The sequence below is a fragment of the Garra rufa genome, unplaced genomic scaffold, assembly GCF_049309525.1.
Source record: "Garra rufa unplaced genomic scaffold, GarRuf1.0 hap1_unplaced_002, whole genome shotgun sequence".
Lineage (NCBI taxonomy): Eukaryota > Metazoa > Chordata > Actinopteri > Cypriniformes > Cyprinidae > Garra > Garra rufa.
This window is the reverse complement of record NW_027394277.1, coordinates 7247572-7264051: the sequence shown is the minus strand read 5'-3', so window position 1 is coordinate 7264051 and position 16480 is coordinate 7247572. Positions and strand designations below refer to the sequence as shown.

The 16480-nt window shown below is 54.3% G+C and overlaps 1 protein-coding gene and 38 non-coding genes across 39 annotated transcripts in view; 1 reads left to right on the top strand and 38 right to left on the bottom strand.

Moving 5' to 3' along the window:
• Positions 1–16480, top strand: part of LOC141305341 (uncharacterized) — a 587365-nt gene that overhangs the window by 26645 nt on the left and 544240 nt on the right. The window lies entirely within an intron of this gene.
• trnat-agu (transfer RNA threonine (anticodon AGU)) lies at positions 136–209 on the bottom strand. The gene has a single exon. It is a non-coding gene; the product is annotated as a tRNA-Thr (tRNA).
• trnar-ucu (transfer RNA arginine (anticodon UCU)) lies at positions 471–560 on the bottom strand. Its single transcript is given in 2 exon segments — positions 471–506; positions 524–560. It is a non-coding gene; the product is annotated as a tRNA-Arg (tRNA).
• Positions 741–814, bottom strand: trnat-ugu (transfer RNA threonine (anticodon UGU)). Its single transcript has one exon. It is a non-coding gene; the product is annotated as a tRNA-Thr (tRNA).
• Positions 1236–1309, bottom strand: trnat-cgu (transfer RNA threonine (anticodon CGU)). Its single transcript has one exon. It is a non-coding gene; the product is annotated as a tRNA-Thr (tRNA).
• trnat-agu (transfer RNA threonine (anticodon AGU)) lies at positions 1839–1912 on the bottom strand. Its single transcript has one exon. It is a non-coding gene; the product is annotated as a tRNA-Thr (tRNA).
• On the bottom strand, positions 2292–2365 carry trnat-ugu (transfer RNA threonine (anticodon UGU)). The gene has a single exon. It is a non-coding gene; the product is annotated as a tRNA-Thr (tRNA).
• On the bottom strand, positions 2786–2859 carry trnat-agu (transfer RNA threonine (anticodon AGU)). Its single transcript has one exon. It is a non-coding gene; the product is annotated as a tRNA-Thr (tRNA).
• On the bottom strand, positions 3120–3209 carry trnar-ucu (transfer RNA arginine (anticodon UCU)). Its single transcript is given in 2 exon segments — positions 3120–3155; positions 3173–3209. It is a non-coding gene; the product is annotated as a tRNA-Arg (tRNA).
• On the bottom strand, positions 3390–3463 carry trnat-ugu (transfer RNA threonine (anticodon UGU)). The gene has a single exon. It is a non-coding gene; the product is annotated as a tRNA-Thr (tRNA).
• On the bottom strand, positions 3885–3958 carry trnat-cgu (transfer RNA threonine (anticodon CGU)). Its single transcript has one exon. It is a non-coding gene; the product is annotated as a tRNA-Thr (tRNA).
• trnat-agu (transfer RNA threonine (anticodon AGU)) lies at positions 4488–4561 on the bottom strand. The gene has a single exon. It is a non-coding gene; the product is annotated as a tRNA-Thr (tRNA).
• Positions 4941–5014, bottom strand: trnat-ugu (transfer RNA threonine (anticodon UGU)). Its single transcript has one exon. It is a non-coding gene; the product is annotated as a tRNA-Thr (tRNA).
• On the bottom strand, positions 5435–5508 carry trnat-agu (transfer RNA threonine (anticodon AGU)). Its single transcript has one exon. It is a non-coding gene; the product is annotated as a tRNA-Thr (tRNA).
• trnar-ucu (transfer RNA arginine (anticodon UCU)) lies at positions 5770–5859 on the bottom strand. Its single transcript is given in 2 exon segments — positions 5770–5805; positions 5823–5859. It is a non-coding gene; the product is annotated as a tRNA-Arg (tRNA).
• trnat-ugu (transfer RNA threonine (anticodon UGU)) lies at positions 6040–6113 on the bottom strand. Its single transcript has one exon. It is a non-coding gene; the product is annotated as a tRNA-Thr (tRNA).
• trnat-cgu (transfer RNA threonine (anticodon CGU)) lies at positions 6535–6608 on the bottom strand. Its single transcript has one exon. It is a non-coding gene; the product is annotated as a tRNA-Thr (tRNA).
• On the bottom strand, positions 7138–7211 carry trnat-agu (transfer RNA threonine (anticodon AGU)). The gene has a single exon. It is a non-coding gene; the product is annotated as a tRNA-Thr (tRNA).
• Positions 7591–7664, bottom strand: trnat-ugu (transfer RNA threonine (anticodon UGU)). Its single transcript has one exon. It is a non-coding gene; the product is annotated as a tRNA-Thr (tRNA).
• Positions 8085–8158, bottom strand: trnat-agu (transfer RNA threonine (anticodon AGU)). The gene has a single exon. It is a non-coding gene; the product is annotated as a tRNA-Thr (tRNA).
• trnar-ucu (transfer RNA arginine (anticodon UCU)) lies at positions 8420–8509 on the bottom strand. The gene is given in 2 exon segments: positions 8420–8455; positions 8473–8509. It is a non-coding gene; the product is annotated as a tRNA-Arg (tRNA).
• Positions 8690–8763, bottom strand: trnat-ugu (transfer RNA threonine (anticodon UGU)). Its single transcript has one exon. It is a non-coding gene; the product is annotated as a tRNA-Thr (tRNA).
• Positions 9185–9258, bottom strand: trnat-cgu (transfer RNA threonine (anticodon CGU)). Its single transcript has one exon. It is a non-coding gene; the product is annotated as a tRNA-Thr (tRNA).
• trnat-agu (transfer RNA threonine (anticodon AGU)) lies at positions 9795–9868 on the bottom strand. Its single transcript has one exon. It is a non-coding gene; the product is annotated as a tRNA-Thr (tRNA).
• trnat-agu (transfer RNA threonine (anticodon AGU)) lies at positions 10032–10105 on the bottom strand. Its single transcript has one exon. It is a non-coding gene; the product is annotated as a tRNA-Thr (tRNA).
• On the bottom strand, positions 10485–10558 carry trnat-ugu (transfer RNA threonine (anticodon UGU)). The gene has a single exon. It is a non-coding gene; the product is annotated as a tRNA-Thr (tRNA).
• On the bottom strand, positions 10979–11052 carry trnat-agu (transfer RNA threonine (anticodon AGU)). The gene has a single exon. It is a non-coding gene; the product is annotated as a tRNA-Thr (tRNA).
• On the bottom strand, positions 11314–11403 carry trnar-ucu (transfer RNA arginine (anticodon UCU)). The gene is given in 2 exon segments: positions 11314–11349; positions 11367–11403. It is a non-coding gene; the product is annotated as a tRNA-Arg (tRNA).
• On the bottom strand, positions 11584–11657 carry trnat-ugu (transfer RNA threonine (anticodon UGU)). Its single transcript has one exon. It is a non-coding gene; the product is annotated as a tRNA-Thr (tRNA).
• trnat-cgu (transfer RNA threonine (anticodon CGU)) lies at positions 12079–12152 on the bottom strand. The gene has a single exon. It is a non-coding gene; the product is annotated as a tRNA-Thr (tRNA).
• On the bottom strand, positions 12689–12762 carry trnat-agu (transfer RNA threonine (anticodon AGU)). The gene has a single exon. It is a non-coding gene; the product is annotated as a tRNA-Thr (tRNA).
• On the bottom strand, positions 12926–12999 carry trnat-agu (transfer RNA threonine (anticodon AGU)). The gene has a single exon. It is a non-coding gene; the product is annotated as a tRNA-Thr (tRNA).
• trnat-ugu (transfer RNA threonine (anticodon UGU)) lies at positions 13379–13452 on the bottom strand. The gene has a single exon. It is a non-coding gene; the product is annotated as a tRNA-Thr (tRNA).
• trnat-agu (transfer RNA threonine (anticodon AGU)) lies at positions 13873–13946 on the bottom strand. Its single transcript has one exon. It is a non-coding gene; the product is annotated as a tRNA-Thr (tRNA).
• On the bottom strand, positions 14207–14296 carry trnar-ucu (transfer RNA arginine (anticodon UCU)). Its single transcript is given in 2 exon segments — positions 14207–14242; positions 14260–14296. It is a non-coding gene; the product is annotated as a tRNA-Arg (tRNA).
• On the bottom strand, positions 14477–14550 carry trnat-ugu (transfer RNA threonine (anticodon UGU)). The gene has a single exon. It is a non-coding gene; the product is annotated as a tRNA-Thr (tRNA).
• Positions 14972–15045, bottom strand: trnat-cgu (transfer RNA threonine (anticodon CGU)). The gene has a single exon. It is a non-coding gene; the product is annotated as a tRNA-Thr (tRNA).
• trnat-agu (transfer RNA threonine (anticodon AGU)) lies at positions 15575–15648 on the bottom strand. The gene has a single exon. It is a non-coding gene; the product is annotated as a tRNA-Thr (tRNA).
• On the bottom strand, positions 16028–16101 carry trnat-ugu (transfer RNA threonine (anticodon UGU)). Its single transcript has one exon. It is a non-coding gene; the product is annotated as a tRNA-Thr (tRNA).

Here is a 16480-nt window from a genome sequence, read left to right as displayed (position 1 = left end):
TGACTGGGCGCTGGACAGCTTTAAGGCGTTTGCCGACAACTGAGTCGGGGCGGTTAGCAAAATTAACCACTCGCTGCCCCTGCTTGCGGGTCGCTTTCGGAAAAGCTTGCGCTTGCTGGGCTGGAACCCTGCCCAAGGCACCGCTGGGATTTAAACCCAGGATCTCGTGTTTACTAGACAGGCGCTTTAACCAACTAAGCCACGGCGCCACCCCGCATGCTAGGCGAGGGGAGGGTGGCTTAGAGGATTCATGAATCAACACTTCGAACGTCCTGCTGCCTTCACTTGATGCAAGACAGTGATTGCCATACCTCACTGAATTGGATCTTGGGCATGTTTTGCTACCTTTTAAATATGATTGACATTTTTTTTTTAAATCAATGTACGTTGAGAACAGGAGGCCTCAAAATGGTTTCTGCTGTCCGAGCGCAACACTGCGCAGTACGGGCTTAACAAAATGCCAAAAAGCAAGACTCTGGTGGGACTCGAACCCACAACCTTTGAATGGCCTCATCTGGCAGTCTAGAAGTCCAATGCGCTATCCATTGCGCCACAGAGCCCGTCGGTATGCCAGGCTGGGCCACTGAGGGCTTTTCTTAAAGATTTGTGCCCGTCCAGCTCAACCGAGTGCCACGCTGTGTGGGCAGAAAGACAGGTCCTCAGGTCTTTGCACGGTTCAAAAACAGAGCGTCGCCGGGGTCCCCATTCAACAGCGAGGCCAGAGACAGCCACCGGTGGAAAGGCACCGCTGGGATTCGAACCCAGGATCTCCTGTTTACAAGACAGGCGCTTTGACCAGCTAAGCCACGGCGCCTCCTCGGTGGGACCCGTTAGCCTGCGATGCTATCCTCCAAAAGCAGGTGAGAGGGTAGTGTTGCAAGCGAAACCTCCCGCGGTCCACAAGCTCCTCTGTGTCGCCATTCGCCGTCCGTTTTTTGGTAAAGCACGAGCTCGGCTGTATTGTGGTGCGCAACCAAAGGCATCGCTGGGATTCGAAACGCAGGATCTCCTGTTTACTAGGCTAGCCTGGAAGCACGTTCGCCCTACGGGAAGGCGACTCAGACGATCCAGGCTTCCAGAGAAGAGGCCAGGGGTTGGCTGACTGGGCGCTGGACAGCTTTAAGGCGTTTGCCGACAACTGAGTCGGGGTCGGTTAGCAAAATTAACCACTCGCTGCCCCTGCTTGCGGGTCGCTTTCGGAAAGAATTGCGCTTGCTGGGCTGGAACCCCGCCCAAGGCACCGCTGGGATTTGAACCCAGGATCTCCTGTTTACGAGACAGGAGCTTTAACCAACTAAGCCACGGCGCCAAACCACAAGCAGGGTTATCGGGACAGTGACTCAGAGGGTTAAAACATCCAGAGGCGGATGCTAAAAGAAAATGTCTACAAATTTCTACTGCCTGAGGGCAAAACTCCACAGTATGAGAGCTACCAGAAAGCCACGACTCTGGTGAGACTTGAACCCAAAACCATTGAATGACCTCATCTGGCAGTGACTCAGAGGATGCATGAATCAACACTTCAAACATCCTGTTGCGTGCACAGAAAGACAGGTCCTCAGGTCTGTGCACAGCGGAGGCAGGCTTACTGGACTGGAGCGCCACCCCAGGCACCGTTGGGATTCGAACCTAGGATCTCCTGTGTACTACAGAGGAGCTTTAACCAACTAAGCCACGGCGCCTCCTCGGTGAGACTCGATAGCCTGGGATGCTATCCTCCAAAAGCAGGTGAGAGGGTAGTGTTGCAAGAGAAACCTCCCGCGGTCCACAAGCTCCTCTGTGTCCCCGTTCGCTTTTTGGTAAAGCACGAGCTCGGCTGTATTGTGGCGCGCAACCAAAGGCACCGCTGGGATTCGAACCCAGGATCTCCTGTTTACTAGACAGGCGCTTTAACCAACTAAGCCACGGCGCCACCCCGCATGCTAGGCGAGGGGAGGGCGGCTTAGAGGATTCATGAATCAACACTTCGAACGTCCTGCTGCCTTCACTTGATGCAAGACAGTGATTGCCATACCTCACTGAATTGGATCTTGGGCATGTTTTGCTACCTTTTAAATATGATTGACATTTTTTTTTTAAATCAATGTACGCTGAGAACAGGAGGCCTCAAAATGGTTTATGCCAGGCTGGGCCACTGAGGGCTTTTCTTAAAGATTTGTGCCCGTCCAGCTCAACCGAGTGCCACGCTGTGTGGGCAGAAAGACAGGTCCTCAGGTCTTTGCACGGTTCAAAAACAGAGCGTCGCCGGGGTCCCCATTCAACAGCGAGGCCAGAGACAGCCACCGGTGGAAAGGCACCGCTGGGATTCGAACCCAGGATCTCCTGTTTACAAGACAGGCGCTTTGACCAGCTAAGCCACGGCGCCTCCTCGGTAGGACCTGTTAGCCTGCGATGCTATCCTTCAAAAGCAGGTGAGAGGGTAGTGTTGCAAGAGAAACCTCCCGCGGTCCACAAGCTCCTCTATGTCGCCATACGCCGTCCGTTTTTTGGTAAAACACGAGCTCGGCTGTATTGTGGTGCGCAACCAAAGGCATCGCTGGGATTCGAAACGCAGGATCTCCTGTTTACTAGGCTAGCCTGGAAGCACGTTCGCCCTACGGGAAGGCGACTCAGACGATCCAGGCTTCCAGAGAAGAGGCCAGGGGTTGGCTGACTGGGCGCTGGACAGCTTTAAGGCGTTTGCCGACAACTGAGTCGGGGCGGTTAGCAAAATTAACCACTCGCTGCCCCTGCTTGCGGGTCGCTTTCGGAAAAGCTTGCGCTTGCTGGGCTGGAACCCCACCCAAGGCACCGCTGGGATTTAAACCCAGGATCTCGTGTTTACTAGACAGGCGCTTTAACCAACTAAGCCACGGCGCCACCCCGCATGCTAGGCGAGGGGAGGGTGGCTTAGAGGATTCATGAATCAACACTTCGAACGTCCTGCTGCCTTCACTTGATGCAAGACAGTGATTGCCATACCTCACTGAATTGGATCTTGGGCATGTTTTGCTACCTTTTAAATATGATTGACATTTTTTTTTAAATCAATGTACGTTGAGAACAGGAGGCCTCAAAATGGTTTCTGCTGTCCGAGAGCAACACTGCGCAGTACGGGCTTAACAAAATGCCAAAAAGCAAGACTCTGGTGGGACTCGAACCCACAACCTTTGAATGGCCTCATCTGGCAGTCTAGAAGTCCAATGCGCTATCCATTGCGCCACAGAGCCCGTCGGTATGCCAGGCTGGGCCACTGAGGGCTTTTCTTAAAGATTTGTGCCCGTCCAGCTCAACCGAGTGCCACGCTGTGTGGGCAGAAAGACAGGTCCTCAGGTCTTTGCACGGTTCAAAAACAGAGCGTCGCCGGGGTCCCCATTCAACAGCGAGGCCAGAGACAGCCACCGGTGGAAAGGCACCGCTGGGATTCGAACCCAGGATCTCCTGTTTACAAGACAGGCGCTTTGACCAGCTAAGCCACGGCGCCTCCTCGGTGGGACCCGTTAGCCTGCGATGCTATCCTCCAAAAGCAGGTGAGAGGGTAGTGTTGCAAGCGAAACCTCCCGCGGTCCACAAGCTCCTCTGTGTCGCCATTCGCCGTCCGTTTTTTGGTAAAGCACGAGCTCGGCTGTATTGTGGTGCGCAACCAAAGGCATCGCTGGGATTCGAAACGCAGGATCTCCTGTTTACTAGGCTAGCCTGGAAGCACGTTCGCCCTACGGGAAGGCGACTCAGACGATCCAGGCTTCCAGAGAAGAGGCCAGGGGTTGGCTGACTGGGCGCTGGACAGCTTTAAGGCGTTTGCCGACAACTGAGTCGGGGTCGGTTAGCAAAATTAACCACTCGCTGCCCCTGCTTGCGGGTCGCTTTCGGAAAGAATTGCGCTTGCTGGGCTGGAACCCCGCCCAAGGCACCACTGGGATTTGAACCCAGGATCTCCTGTTTACGAGACAGGAGCTTTAACCAACTAAGCCACGGCGCCAAACCACAAGCAGGGTTATCGGGACAGTGACTCAGAGGGTTAAAACATCCAGAGGCGGATGCTAAAAGAAAATGTCTACAAATTTCTACTGCCTGAGGGCAAAACTCCACAGTATGAGAGCTACCAGAAAGCCACGACTCTGGTGAGACTTGAACCCAAAACCATTGAATGACCTCATCTGGCAGTGACTCAGAGGATGCATGAATCAACACTTCAAACATCCTGTTGCGTGCACAGAAAGACAGGTCCTCAGGTCTGTGCACAGCGGAGGCAGGCTTACTGGACTGGAGCGCCACCCCAGGCACCGTTGGGATTCGAACCTAGGATCTCCTGTGTACTACAGAGGAGCTTTAACCAACTAAGCCACGGCGCCTCCTCGGTGAGACTCGATAGCCTGGGATGCTATCCTCCAAAAGCAGGTGAGAGGGTAGTGTTGCAAGAGAAACCTCCCGCGGTCCACAAGCTCCTCTGTGTCCCCGTTCGCTTTTTGGTAAAGCACGAGCTCGGCTGTATTGTGGCGCGCAACCAAAGGCACCGCTGGGATTCGAACCCAGGATCTCCTGTTTACTAGACAGGCGCTTTAACCAACTAAGCCACGGCGCCACCCCGCATGCTAGGCGAGGGGAGGGCGGCTTAGAGGATTCATGAATCAACACTTCGAACGTCCTGCTGCCTTCACTTGATGCAAGACAGTGATTGCCATACCTCACTGAATTGGATCTTGGGCATGTTTTGCTACCTTTTAAATATGATTGACATTTTTTTTTTAAATCAATGTACGCTGAGAACAGGAGGCCTCAAAATGGTTTATGCCAGGCTGGGCCACTGAGGGCTTTTCTTAAAGATTTGTGCCCGTCCAGCTCAACCGAGTGCCACGCTGTGTGGGCAGAAAGACAGGTCCTCAGGTCTTTGCACGGTTCAAAAACAGAGCGTCGCCGGGGTCCCCATTCAACAGCGAGGCCAGAGACAGCCACCGGTGGAAAGGCACCGCTGGGATTCGAACCCAGGATCTCCTGTTTACAAGACAGGCGCTTTGACCAGCTAAGCCACGGCGCCTCCTCGGTAGGACCTGTTATCCTGCGATGCTATCCTTCAAAAGCAGGTGAGAGGGTAGTGTTGCAAGAGAAACCTCCCGCGGTCCACAAGCTCCTCTATGTCGCCATACGCCGTCCGTTTTTTGGTAAAACACGAGCTCGGCTGTATTGTGGTGCGCAACCAAAGGCATCGCTGGGATTCGAAACGCAGGATCTCCTGTTTACTAGGCTAGCCTGGAAGCACGTTCGCCCTACGGGAAGGCGACTCAGACGATCCAGGCTTCCAGAGAAGAGGCCAGGGGTTGGCTGACTGGGCGCTGGACAGCTTTAAGGCGTTTGCCGACAACTGAGTCGGGGCGGTTAGCAAAATTAACCACTCGCTGCCCCTGCTTGCGGGTCGCTTTCGGAAAAGCTTGCGCTTGCTGGGCTGGAACCCCGCCCAAGGCACCGCTGGGATTTAAACCCAGGATCTCGTGTTTACTAGACAGGCGCTTTAACCAACTAAGCCACGGCGCCACCCCGCATGCTAGGCGAGGGGAGGGTGGCTTAGAGGATTCATGAATCAACACTTCGAACGTCCTGCTGCCTTCACTTGATGCAAGACAGTGATTGCCATACCTCACTGAATTGGATCTTGGGCATGTTTTGCTACCTTTTAAATATGATTGACATTTTTTTTTTAAATCAATGTACGTTGAGAACAGGAGGCCTCAAAATGGTTTCTGCTGTCCGAGAGCAACACTGCGCAGTACGGGCTTAACAAAATGCCAAAAAGCAAGACTCTGGTGGGACTCGAACCCACAACCTTTGAATGGCCTCATCTGGCAGTCTAGAAGTCCAATGCGCTATCCATTGCGCCACAGAGCCCGTCGGTATGCCAGGCTGGGCCACTGAGGGCTTTTCTTAAAGATTTGTGCCCGTCCAGCTCAACCGAGTGCCACGCTGTGTGGGCAGAAAGACAGGTCCTCAGGTCTTTGCACGGTTCAAAAACAGAGCGTCGCCGGGGTCCCCATTCAACAGCGAGGCCAGAGACAGCCACCGGTGGAAAGGCACCGCTGGGATTCGAACCCAGGATCTCCTGTTTACAAGACAGGCGCTTTGACCAGCTAAGCCACGGCGCCTCCTCGGTGGGACCCGTTAGCCTGCGATGCTATCCTCCAAAAGCAGGTGAGAGGGTAGTGTTGCAAGCGAAACCTCCCGCGGTCCACAAGCTCCTCTGTGTCGCCATTCGCCGTCCGTTTTTTGGTAAAGCACGAGCTCGGCTGTATTGTGGTGCGCAACCAAAGGCATCGCTGGGATTCGAAACGCAGGATCTCCTGTTTACTAGGCTAGCCTGGAAGCACGTTCGCCCTACGGGAAGGCGACTCAGACGATCCAGGCTTCCAGAGAAGAGGCCAGGGGTTGGCTGACTGGGCGCTGGACAGCTTTAAGGCGTTTGCCGACAACTGAGTCGGGGTCGGTTAGCAAAATTAACCACTCGCTGCCCCTGCTTGCGGGTCGCTTTCGGAAAGAATTGCGCTTGCTGGGCTGGAACCCCGCCCAAGGCACCGCTGGGATTTGAACCCAGGATCTCCTGTTTACGAGACAGGAGCTTTAACCAACTAAGCCACGGCGCCAAACCACAAGCAGGGTTATCGGGACAGTGACTCAGAGGGTTAAAACATCCAGAGGCGGATGCTAAAAGAAAATGTCTACAAATTTCTACTGCCTGAGAGCAAAACTCCACAGTATGAGAGCTACCAGAAAGCCACGACTCTGGTGAGACTTGAACCCAAAACCATTGAATGACCTCATCTGGCAGTGACTCAGAGGATGCATGAATCAACACTTCAAACATCCTGTTGCGTGCACAGAAAGACAGGTCCTCAGGTCTGTGCACAGCGGAGGCAGGCTTACTGGACTGGAGCGCCACCCCAGGCACCGTTGGGATTCGAACCTAGGATCTCCTGTGTACTACAGAGGAGCTTTAACCAACTAAGCCACGGCGCCTCCTCGGTGAGACTCGATAGCCTGGGATGCTATCCTCCAAAAGCAGGTGAGAGGGTAGTGTTGCAAGAGAAACCTCCCGCGGTCCACAAGCTCCTCTGTGTCCCCGTTCGCTTTTTGGTAAAGCACGAGCTCGGCTGTATTGTGGCGCGCAACCAAAGGCACCGCTGGGATTCGAACCCAGGATCTCCTGTTTACTAGACAGGCGCTTTAACCAACTAAGCCACGGCTCCACCCCGCATGCTAGGCGAGGGGAGGGCGGCTTAGAGGATTAATGAATCAACACTTCGAACGTCCTGCTGCCTTCACTTGATGCAAGACAGTGATTGCCATACCTCACTGAATTGGATCTTGGGCATGTTTTGCTACCTTTTAAATATGATTGACATTTTTTTTTTAAATCAATGTACGCTGAGAACAGGAGGTCTCAAAATGGTTTATGCCAGGCTGGGCCACTGAGGGCTTTTCTTAAAGATTTGTGCCCGTCCAGCTCAACCGAGTGCCACGCTGTGTGGGCAGAAAGACAGGTCCTCAGGTCTTTGCACGGTTCAAAAACAGAGCGTCGCCGGGGTCCCCATTCAACAGCGAGGCCAGAGACAGCCACCGGTGGAAAGGCACCGCTGGGATTCGAACCCAGGATCTCCTGTTTACAAGACAGGCGCTTTGACCAGCTAAGCCACGGCGCCTCCTCGGTAGGACCTGTTAGCCTGCGATGCTATCCTCCAAAAGCAGGTGAGAGGGTAGTGTTGCAAGAGAAACCTCCCGCGGTCCACAAGCTCCTCTATGTCGCCATACGCCGTCCGTTTTTTGGTAAAACACGAGCTCGGCTGTATTGTGGTGCGCAACCAAAGGCATCGCTGGGATTCGAAACGCAGGATCTCCTGTTTACTAGGCTAGCCTGGAAGCACGTTCGCCCTACGGGAAGGCGACTCAGACGATCCAGGCTTCCAGAGAAGAGGCCAGGGGTTGGCTGACTGGGCGCTGGACAGCTTTAAGGCGTTTGCCGACAACTGAGTCGGGGCGGTTAGCAAAATTAACCACTCGCTGCCCCTGCTTGCGGGTCGCTTTCGGAAAAGCTTGCGCTTGCTGGGCTGGAACCCTGCCCAAGGCACCGCTGGGATTTAAACCCAGGATCTCGTGTTTACTAGACAGGCGCTTTAACCAACTAAGCCACGGCGCCACCCCGCATGCTAGGCGAGGGGAGGGTGGCTTAGAGGATTCATGAATCAACACTTCGAACGTCCTGCTGCCTTCACTTGATGCAAGACAGTGATTGCCATACCTCACTGAATTGGATCTTGGGCATGTTTTGCTACCTTTTAAATATGATTGACATTTTTTTTTTAAATCAATGTACGTTGAGAACAGGAGGCCTCAAAATGGTTTCTGCTGTCCGAGCGCAACACTGCGCAGTACGGGCTTAACAAAATGCCAAAAAGCAAGACTCTGGTGGGACTCGAACCCACAACCTTTGAATGGCCTCATCTGGCAGTCTAGAAGTCCAATGCGCTATCCATTGCGCCACAGAGCCCGTCGGTATGCCAGGCTGGGCCACTGAGGGCTTTTCTTAAAGATTTGTGCCCGTCCAGCTCAACCGAGTGCCACGCTGTGTGGGCAGAAAGACAGGTCCTCAGGTCTTTGCACGGTTCAAAAACAGAGCGTCGCCGGGGTCCCCATTCAACAGCGAGGCCAGAAACAGCCACCGGTGGAAAGGCACCGCTGGGATTCGAACCCAGGATCTCCTGTTTACAAGACAGGCGCTTTGACCAGCTAAGCCACGGCGCCTCCTCGGTGGGACCCGTTAGCCTGCGATGCTATCCTCCAAAAGCAGGTGAGAGGGTAGTGTTGCAAGCGAAACCTCCCGCGGTCCACAAGCTCCTCTGTGTCGCCATTCGCCGTCCGTTTTTTGGTAAAGCACGAGCTCGGCTGTATTGTGGTGCGCAACCAAAGGCATCGCTGGGATTCGAAACGCAGGATCTCCTGTTTACTAGGCTAGCCTGGAAGCACGTTCGCCCTACGGGAAGGCGACTCAGACGATCCAGGCTTCCAGAGAAGAGGCCAGGGGTTGGCTGACTGGGCGCTGGACAGCTTTAAGGCGTTTGCCGACAACTGAGTCGGGGTCGGTTAGCAAAATTAACCACTCGCTGCCCCTGCTTGCGGGTCGCTTTCGGAAAGAATTGCGCTTGCTGGGCTGGAACCCCGCCCAAGGCACCGCTGGGATTTGAACCCAGGATCTCCTGTTTACGAGACAGGTGCTTTAACCAACTAAGCCACGGCGCCAAACCACAAGCAGGGTTATCGGGACAGTGACTCAGAGGGTTAAAACATCCAGAGGCGGATGCTAAAAGAAAATGTCTACAAATTTCTACTGCCTGAGGGCAAAACTCCACAGTATGAGAGCTACCAGAAAGCCACGACTCTGGTGAGACTTGAACCCAAAACCATTGAATGACCTCATCTGGCAGTGACTCAGAGGATGCATGAATCAACACTTCAAACATCCTGTTGCGTGCACAGAAAGACAGGTCCTCAGGTCTGTGCACAGCGGAGGCAGGCTTACTGGACTGGAGCGCCACCCCAGGCACCGTTGGGATTCGAACCTAGGATCTCCTGTGTACTACAGAGGAGCTTTAACCAACTAAGCCACGGCGCCTCCTCGGTGAGACTTGATAGCCTGGGATGCTATCCTCCAAAAGCAGGTGAGAGGGTAGTGTTGCAAGAGAAACCTCCCGCGGTCCACAAGCTCCTCTGTGTCCCCGTTCGCCGTCCGTTTTTTGGTAAAGCACGAGCTCGGCTGTATTGTGGCGCGCAACCAAAGGCACCGCTGGGATTCGAACCCAGGATCTCCTGTTTACTAGACAGGCGCTTTAACCAACTAAGCCACGGCGCCTCCTCGGTGAGACTCGATAGCCTGGGATGCTATCCTCCAAAAGCAGGTGAGAGGGTAGTGTTGCAAGAGAAACCTCCCGCGGTCCACAAGCTCCTCTGTGTCCCCGTTCGCCGTCCGTTTTTTGGTAAAGCACGAGCTCGGCTGTATTGTGGCGCGCAACCAAAGGCACCGCTGGGATTCGAACCCAGGATCTCCTGTTTACTAGACAGGCGCTTTAACCAACTAAGCCACGGCGCCACCCCGCATGCTAGGCGAGGGGAGGGCGGCTTAGAGGATTCATGAATCAACACTTCGAACGTCCTGCTGCCTTCACTTGATGCAAGACAGTGATTGCCATACCTCACTGAATTGGATCTTGGGCATGTTTTGCTACCTTTTAAATATGATTGACATTTTTTTTTTAAATCAATGTACGCTGAGAACAGGAGGCCTCAAAATGGTTTATGCCAGGCTGGGCCACTGAGGGCTTTTCTTAAAGATTTGTGCCCGTCCAGCTCAACCGAGTGCCACGCTGTGTGGGCAGAAAGACAGGTCCTCAGGTCTTTGCACGGTTCAAAAACAGAGCGTCGCCGGGGTCCCCATTCAACAGCGAGGCCAGAGACAGCCACCGGTGGAAAGGCACCGCTGGGATTCGAACCCAGGATCTCCTGTTTACAAGACAGGCGCTTTGACCAGCTAAGCCACGGCGCCTCCTCGGTAGGACCTGTTAGCCTGCGATGCTATCCTCCAAAAGCAGGTGAGAGGGTAGTGTTGCAAGAGAAACCTCCCGCGGTCCACAAGCTCCTCTATGTCGCCATACGCCGTCCGTTTTTTGGTAAAACACGAGCTCGGCTGTATTGTGGTGCGCAACCAAAGGCATCGCTGGGATTCGAAACGCAGGATCTCCTGTTTACTAGGCTAGCCTGGAAGCACGTTCGCCCTACGGGAAGGCGACTCAGACGATCCAGGCTTCCAGAGAAGAGGCCAGGGGTTGGCTGACTGGGCGCTGGACAGCTTTAAGGCGTTTGCCGACAACTGAGTCGGGGCGGTTAGCAAAATTAACCACTCGCTGCCCCTGCTTGCGGGTCGCTTTCGGAAAAGCTTGCGCTTGCTGGGCTGGAACCCCGCCCAAGGCACCGCTGGGATTTAAACCCAGGATCTCGTGTTTACTAGACAGGCGCTTTAACCAACTAAGCCACGGCGCCACCCCGCATGCTAGGCGAGGGGAGGGTGGCTTAGAGGATTCATGAATCAACACTTCGAACGTCCTGCTGCCTTCACTTGATGCAAGACAGTGATTGCCATACCTCACTGAATTGGATCTTGGGCATGTTTTGCTACCTTTTAAATATGATTGACATTTTTTTTTTAAATCAATGTACGTTGAGAACAGGAGGCCTCAAAATGGTTTCTGCTGTCCGAGAGCAACACTGCGCAGTACGGGCTTAACAAAATGCCAAAAAGCAAGACTCTGGTGGGACTCGAACCCACAACCTTTGAATGGCCTCATCTGGCAGTCTAGAAGTCCAATGCGCTATCCATTGCGCCACAGAGCCCGTCGGTATGCCAGGCTGGGCCACTGAGGGCTTTTCTTAAAGATTTGTGCCCGTCCAGCTCAACCGAGTGCCACGCTGTGTGGGCAGAAAGACAGGTCCTCAGGTCTTTGCACGGTTCAAAAACAGAGCGTCGCCGGGGTCCCCATTCAACAGCGAGGCCAGAGACAGCCACCGGTGGAAAGGCACCGCTGGGATTCGAACCCAGGATCTCCTGTTTACAAGACAGGCGCTTTGACCAGCTAAGCCACGGCGCCTCCTCGGTGGGACCCGTTAGCCTGCGATGCTATCCTCCAAAAGCAGGTGAGAGGGTAGTGTTGCAAGCGAAACCTCCCGCGGTCCACAAGCTCCTCTGTGTCGCCATTCGCCGTCCGTTTTTTGGTAAAGCACGAGCTCGGCTGTATTGTGGTGCGCAACCAAAGGCATCGCTGGGATTCGAAACGCAGGATCTCCTGTTTACTAGGCTAGCCTGGAAGCACGTTCGCCCTACGGGAAGGCGACTCAGACGATCCAGGCTTCCAGAGAAGAGGCCAGGGGTTGGCTGACTGGGCGCTGGACAGCTTTAAGGCGTTTGCCGACAACTGAGTCGGGGTCGGTTAGCAAAATTAACCACTCGCTGCCCCTGCTTGCGGGTCGCTTTCGGAAAGAATTGCGCTTGCTGGGCTGGAACCCCGCCCAAGGCACCGCTGGGATTTGAACCCAGGATCTCCTGTTTACGAGACAGGTGCTTTAACCAACTAAGCCACGGCGCCAAACCACAAGCAGGGTTATCGGGACAGTGACTCAGAGGGTTAAAACATCCAGAGGCGGATGCTAAATGAAAATGTCTACAAATTTCTACTGCCTGAGGGCAAAACTCCACAGTATGAGAGCTACCAGAAAGCCACGACTCTGGTGAGACTTGAACCCAAAACCTTTGAATGACCTCATCTGGCAGTGACTCAGAGGATGCATGAATCAACACTTCAAACATCCTGTTGCGTGCACAGAAAGACAGGTCCTCAGGTCTGTGCACAGCGGAGGCAGGCTTACTGGACTGGAGCGCCACCCCAGGCACCGTTGGGATTCGAACCTAGGATCTCCTGTGTACTACAGAGGAGCTTTAACCAACTAAGCCACGGCGCCTCCTCGGTGAGACTCGATAGCCTGGGATGCTATCCTCCAAAAGCAGGTGAGAGGGTAGTGTTGCAAGAGAAACCTCCCGCGGTCCACAAGCTCCTCTGTGTCCCCGTTCGCCGTCCGTTTTTTGGTAAAGCACGAGCTCGGCTGTATTGTGGCGCGCAACCAAAGGCACCGCTGGGATTCGAACCCAGGATCTCCTGTTTACTAGACAGGCGCTTTAACCAACTAAGCCACGGCGCCTCCTCGGTGAGACTCGATAGCCTGGGATGCTATCCTCCAAAAGCAGGTGAGAGGGTAGTGTTGCAAGAGAAACCTCCCGCGGTCCACAAGCTCCTCTGTGTCCCCGTTCGCCGTCCGTTTTTTGGTAAAGCACGAGCTCGGCTGTATTGTGGCGCGCAACCAAAGGCACCGCTGGGATTCGAACCCAGGATCTCCTGTTTACTAGACAGGCGCTTTAACCAACTAAGCCACGGCGCCACCCCGCATGCTAGGCGAGGGGAGGGCGGCTTAGAGGATTCATGAATCAACACTTCGAACGTCCTGCTGCCTTCACTTGATGCAAGACAGTGATTGCCATACCTCACTGAATTGGATCTTGGGCATGTTTTGCTACCTTTTAAATATGATTGACATTTTTTTTTTAAATCAATGTACGCTGAGAACAGGAGGCCTCAAAATGGTTTATGCCAGGCTGGGCCACTGAGGGCTTTTCTTAAAGATTTGTGCCCGTCCAGCTCAACCGAGTGCCACGCTGTGTGGGCAGAAAGACAGGTCCTCAGGTCTTTGCACGGTTCAAAAACAGAGCGTCGCCGGGGTCCCCATTCAACAGCGAGGCCAGAGACAGCCACCGGTGGAAAGGCACCGCTGGGATTCGAACCCAGGATCTCCTGTTTACAAGACAGGCGCTTTGACCAGCTAAGCCACGGCGCCTCCTCGGTAGGACCTGTTAGCCTGCGATGCTATCCTTCAAAAGCAGGTGAGAGGGTAATGTTGCAAGAGAAACCTCCCGCGGTCCACAAGCTCCTCTATGTCGCCATACGCCGTCCGTTTTTTGGTAAAACACGAGCTCGGCTGTATTGTGGTGCGCAACCAAAGGCATCGCTGGGATTCGAAACGCAGGATCTCCTGTTTACTAGGCTAGCCTGGAAGCACGTTCGCCCTACGGGAAGGCGACTCAGACGATCCAGGCTTCCAGAGAAGAGGCCAGGGGTTGGCTGACTGGGCGCTGGACAGCTTTAAGGCGTTTGCCGACAACTGAGTCGGGGCGGTTAGCAAAATTAACCACTCGCTGCCCCTGCTTGCGGGTCGCTTTCGGAAAAGCTTGCGCTTGCTGGGCTGGAACCCCGCCCAAGGCACCGCTGGGATTTAAACCCAGGATCTCGTGTTTACTAGACAGGCGCTTTAACCAACTAAGCCACGGCGCCACCCCGCATGCTAGGCGAGGGGAGGGTGGCTTAGAGGATTCATGAATCAACACTTCGAACGTCCTGCTGCCTTCACTTGATGCAAGACAGTGATTGCCATACCTCACTGAATTGGATCTTGGGCATGTTTTGCTACCTTTTAAATATGATTGACATTTTTTTTTAAATCAATGTACGTTGAGAACAGGAGGCCTCAAAATGGTTTCTGCTGTCCGAGAGCAACACTGCGCAGTACGGGCTTAACAAAATGCCAAAAAGCAAGACTCTGGTGGGACTCGAACCCACAACCTTTGAATGGCCTCATCTGGCAGTCTAGAAGTCCAATGCGCTATCCATTGCGCCACAGAGCCCGTCGGTATGCCAGGCTGGGCCACTGAGGGCTTTTCTTAAAGATTTGTGCCCGTCCAGCTCAACCGAGTGCCACGCTGTGTGGGCAGAAAGACAGGTCCTCAGGTCTTTGCACGGTTCAAAAACAGAGCGTCGCCGGGGTCCCCATTCAACAGCGAGGCCAGAGACAGCCACCGGTGGAAAGGCACCGCTGGGATTCGAACCCAGGATCTCCTGTTTACAAGACAGGCGCTTTGACCAGCTAAGCCACGGCGCCTCCTCGGTGGGACCCGTTAGCCTGCGATGCTATCCTCCAAAAGCAGGTGAGAGGGTAGTGTTGCAAGCGAAACCTCCCGCGGTCCACAAGCTCCTCTGTGTCGCCATTCGCCGTCCGTTTTTTGGTAAAGCACGAGCTCGGCTGTATTGTGGTGCGCAACCAAAGGCATCGCTGGGATTCGAAACGCAGGATCTCCTGTTTACTAGGCTAGCCTGGAAGCACGTTCGCCCTACGGGAAGGCGACTCAGACGATCCAGGCTTCCAGAGAAGAGGCCAGGGGTTGGCTGACTGGGCGCTGGACAGCTTTAAGGCGTTTGCCGACAACTGAGTCGGGGTCGGTTAGCAAAATTAACCACTCGCTGCCCCTGCTTGCGGGTCGCTTTCGGAAAGAATTGCGCTTGCTGGGCTGGAACCCCGCCCAAGGCACCACTGGGATTTGAACCCAGGATCTCCTGTTTACGAGACAGGAGCTTTAACCAACTAAGCCACGGCGCCAAACCACAAGCAGGGTTATCGGGACAGTGACTCAGAGGGTTAAAACATCCAGAGGCGGATGCTAAAAGAAAATGTCTACAAATTTCTACTGCCTGAGGGCAAAACTCCACAGTATGAGAGCTACCAGAAAGCCACGACTCTGGTGAGACTTGAACCCAAAACCATTGAATGACCTCATCTGGCAGTGACTCAGAGGATGCATGAATCAACACTTCAAACATCCTGTTGCGTGCACAGAAAGACAGGTCCTCAGGTCTGTGCACAGCGGAGGCAGGCTTACTGGACTGGAGCGCCACCCCAGGCACCGTTGGGATTCGAACCTAGGATCTCCTGTGTACTACAGAGGAGCTTTAACCAACTAAGCCACGGCGCCTCCTCGGTGAGACTCGATAGCCTGGGATGCTATCCTCCAAAAGCAGGTGAGAGGGTAGTGTTGCAAGAGAAACCTCCCGCGGTCCACAAGCTCCTCTGTGTCCCCGTTCGCTTTTTGGTAAAGCACGAGCTCGGCTGTATTGTGGCGCGCAACCAAAGGCACCGCTGGGATTCGAACCCAGGATCTCCTGTTTACTAGACAGGCGCTTTAACCAACTAAGCCACGGCGCCACCCCGCATGCTAGGCGAGGGGAGGGCGGCTTAGAGGATTCATGAATCAACACTTCGAACGTCCTGCTGCCTTCACTTGATGCAAGACAGTGATTGCCATACCTCACTGAATTGGATCTTGGGCATGTTTTGCTACCTTTTAAATATGATTGACATTTTTTTTTTAAATCAATGTACGCTGAGAACAGGAGGCCTCAAAATGGTTTATGCCAGGCTGGGCCACTGAGGGCTTTTCTTAAAGATTTGTGCCCGTCCAGCTCAACCGAGTGCCACGCTGTGTGGGCAGAAAGACAGGTCCTCAGGTCTTTGCACGGTTCAAAAACAGAGCGTCGCCGGGGTCCCCATTCAACAGCGAGGCCAGAGACAGCCACCGGTGGAAAGGCACCGCTGGGATTCGAACCCAGGATCTCCTGTTTACAAGACAGGCGCTTTGACCAGCTAAGCCACGGCGCCTCCTCGGTAGGACCTGTTAGCCTGCGATGCTATCCTCCAAAAGCAGGTGAGAGGGTAGTGTTGCAAGAGAAACCTCCCGCGGTCCACAAGCTCCTCTATGTCGCCATACGCCGTCCGTTTTTTGGTAAAACACGAGCTCGGCTGTATTGTGGTGCGCAACCAAAGGCATCGCTGGGATTCGAAACGCAGGATCTCCTGTTTACTAGGCTAGCCTGGAAGCACGTTCGCCCTACGGGAAGGCGACTCAGACGATCCAGGCTTCCAGAGAAGAGGCCAGGGGTTGGCTGACTGGGCGCTGGACAGCTTTAAGGCGTTTGCCGACAACTGAGTCGGGGCGGTTAGCAAAATTAACCACTCGCTGCCCCTGCTTGCGGGTCGC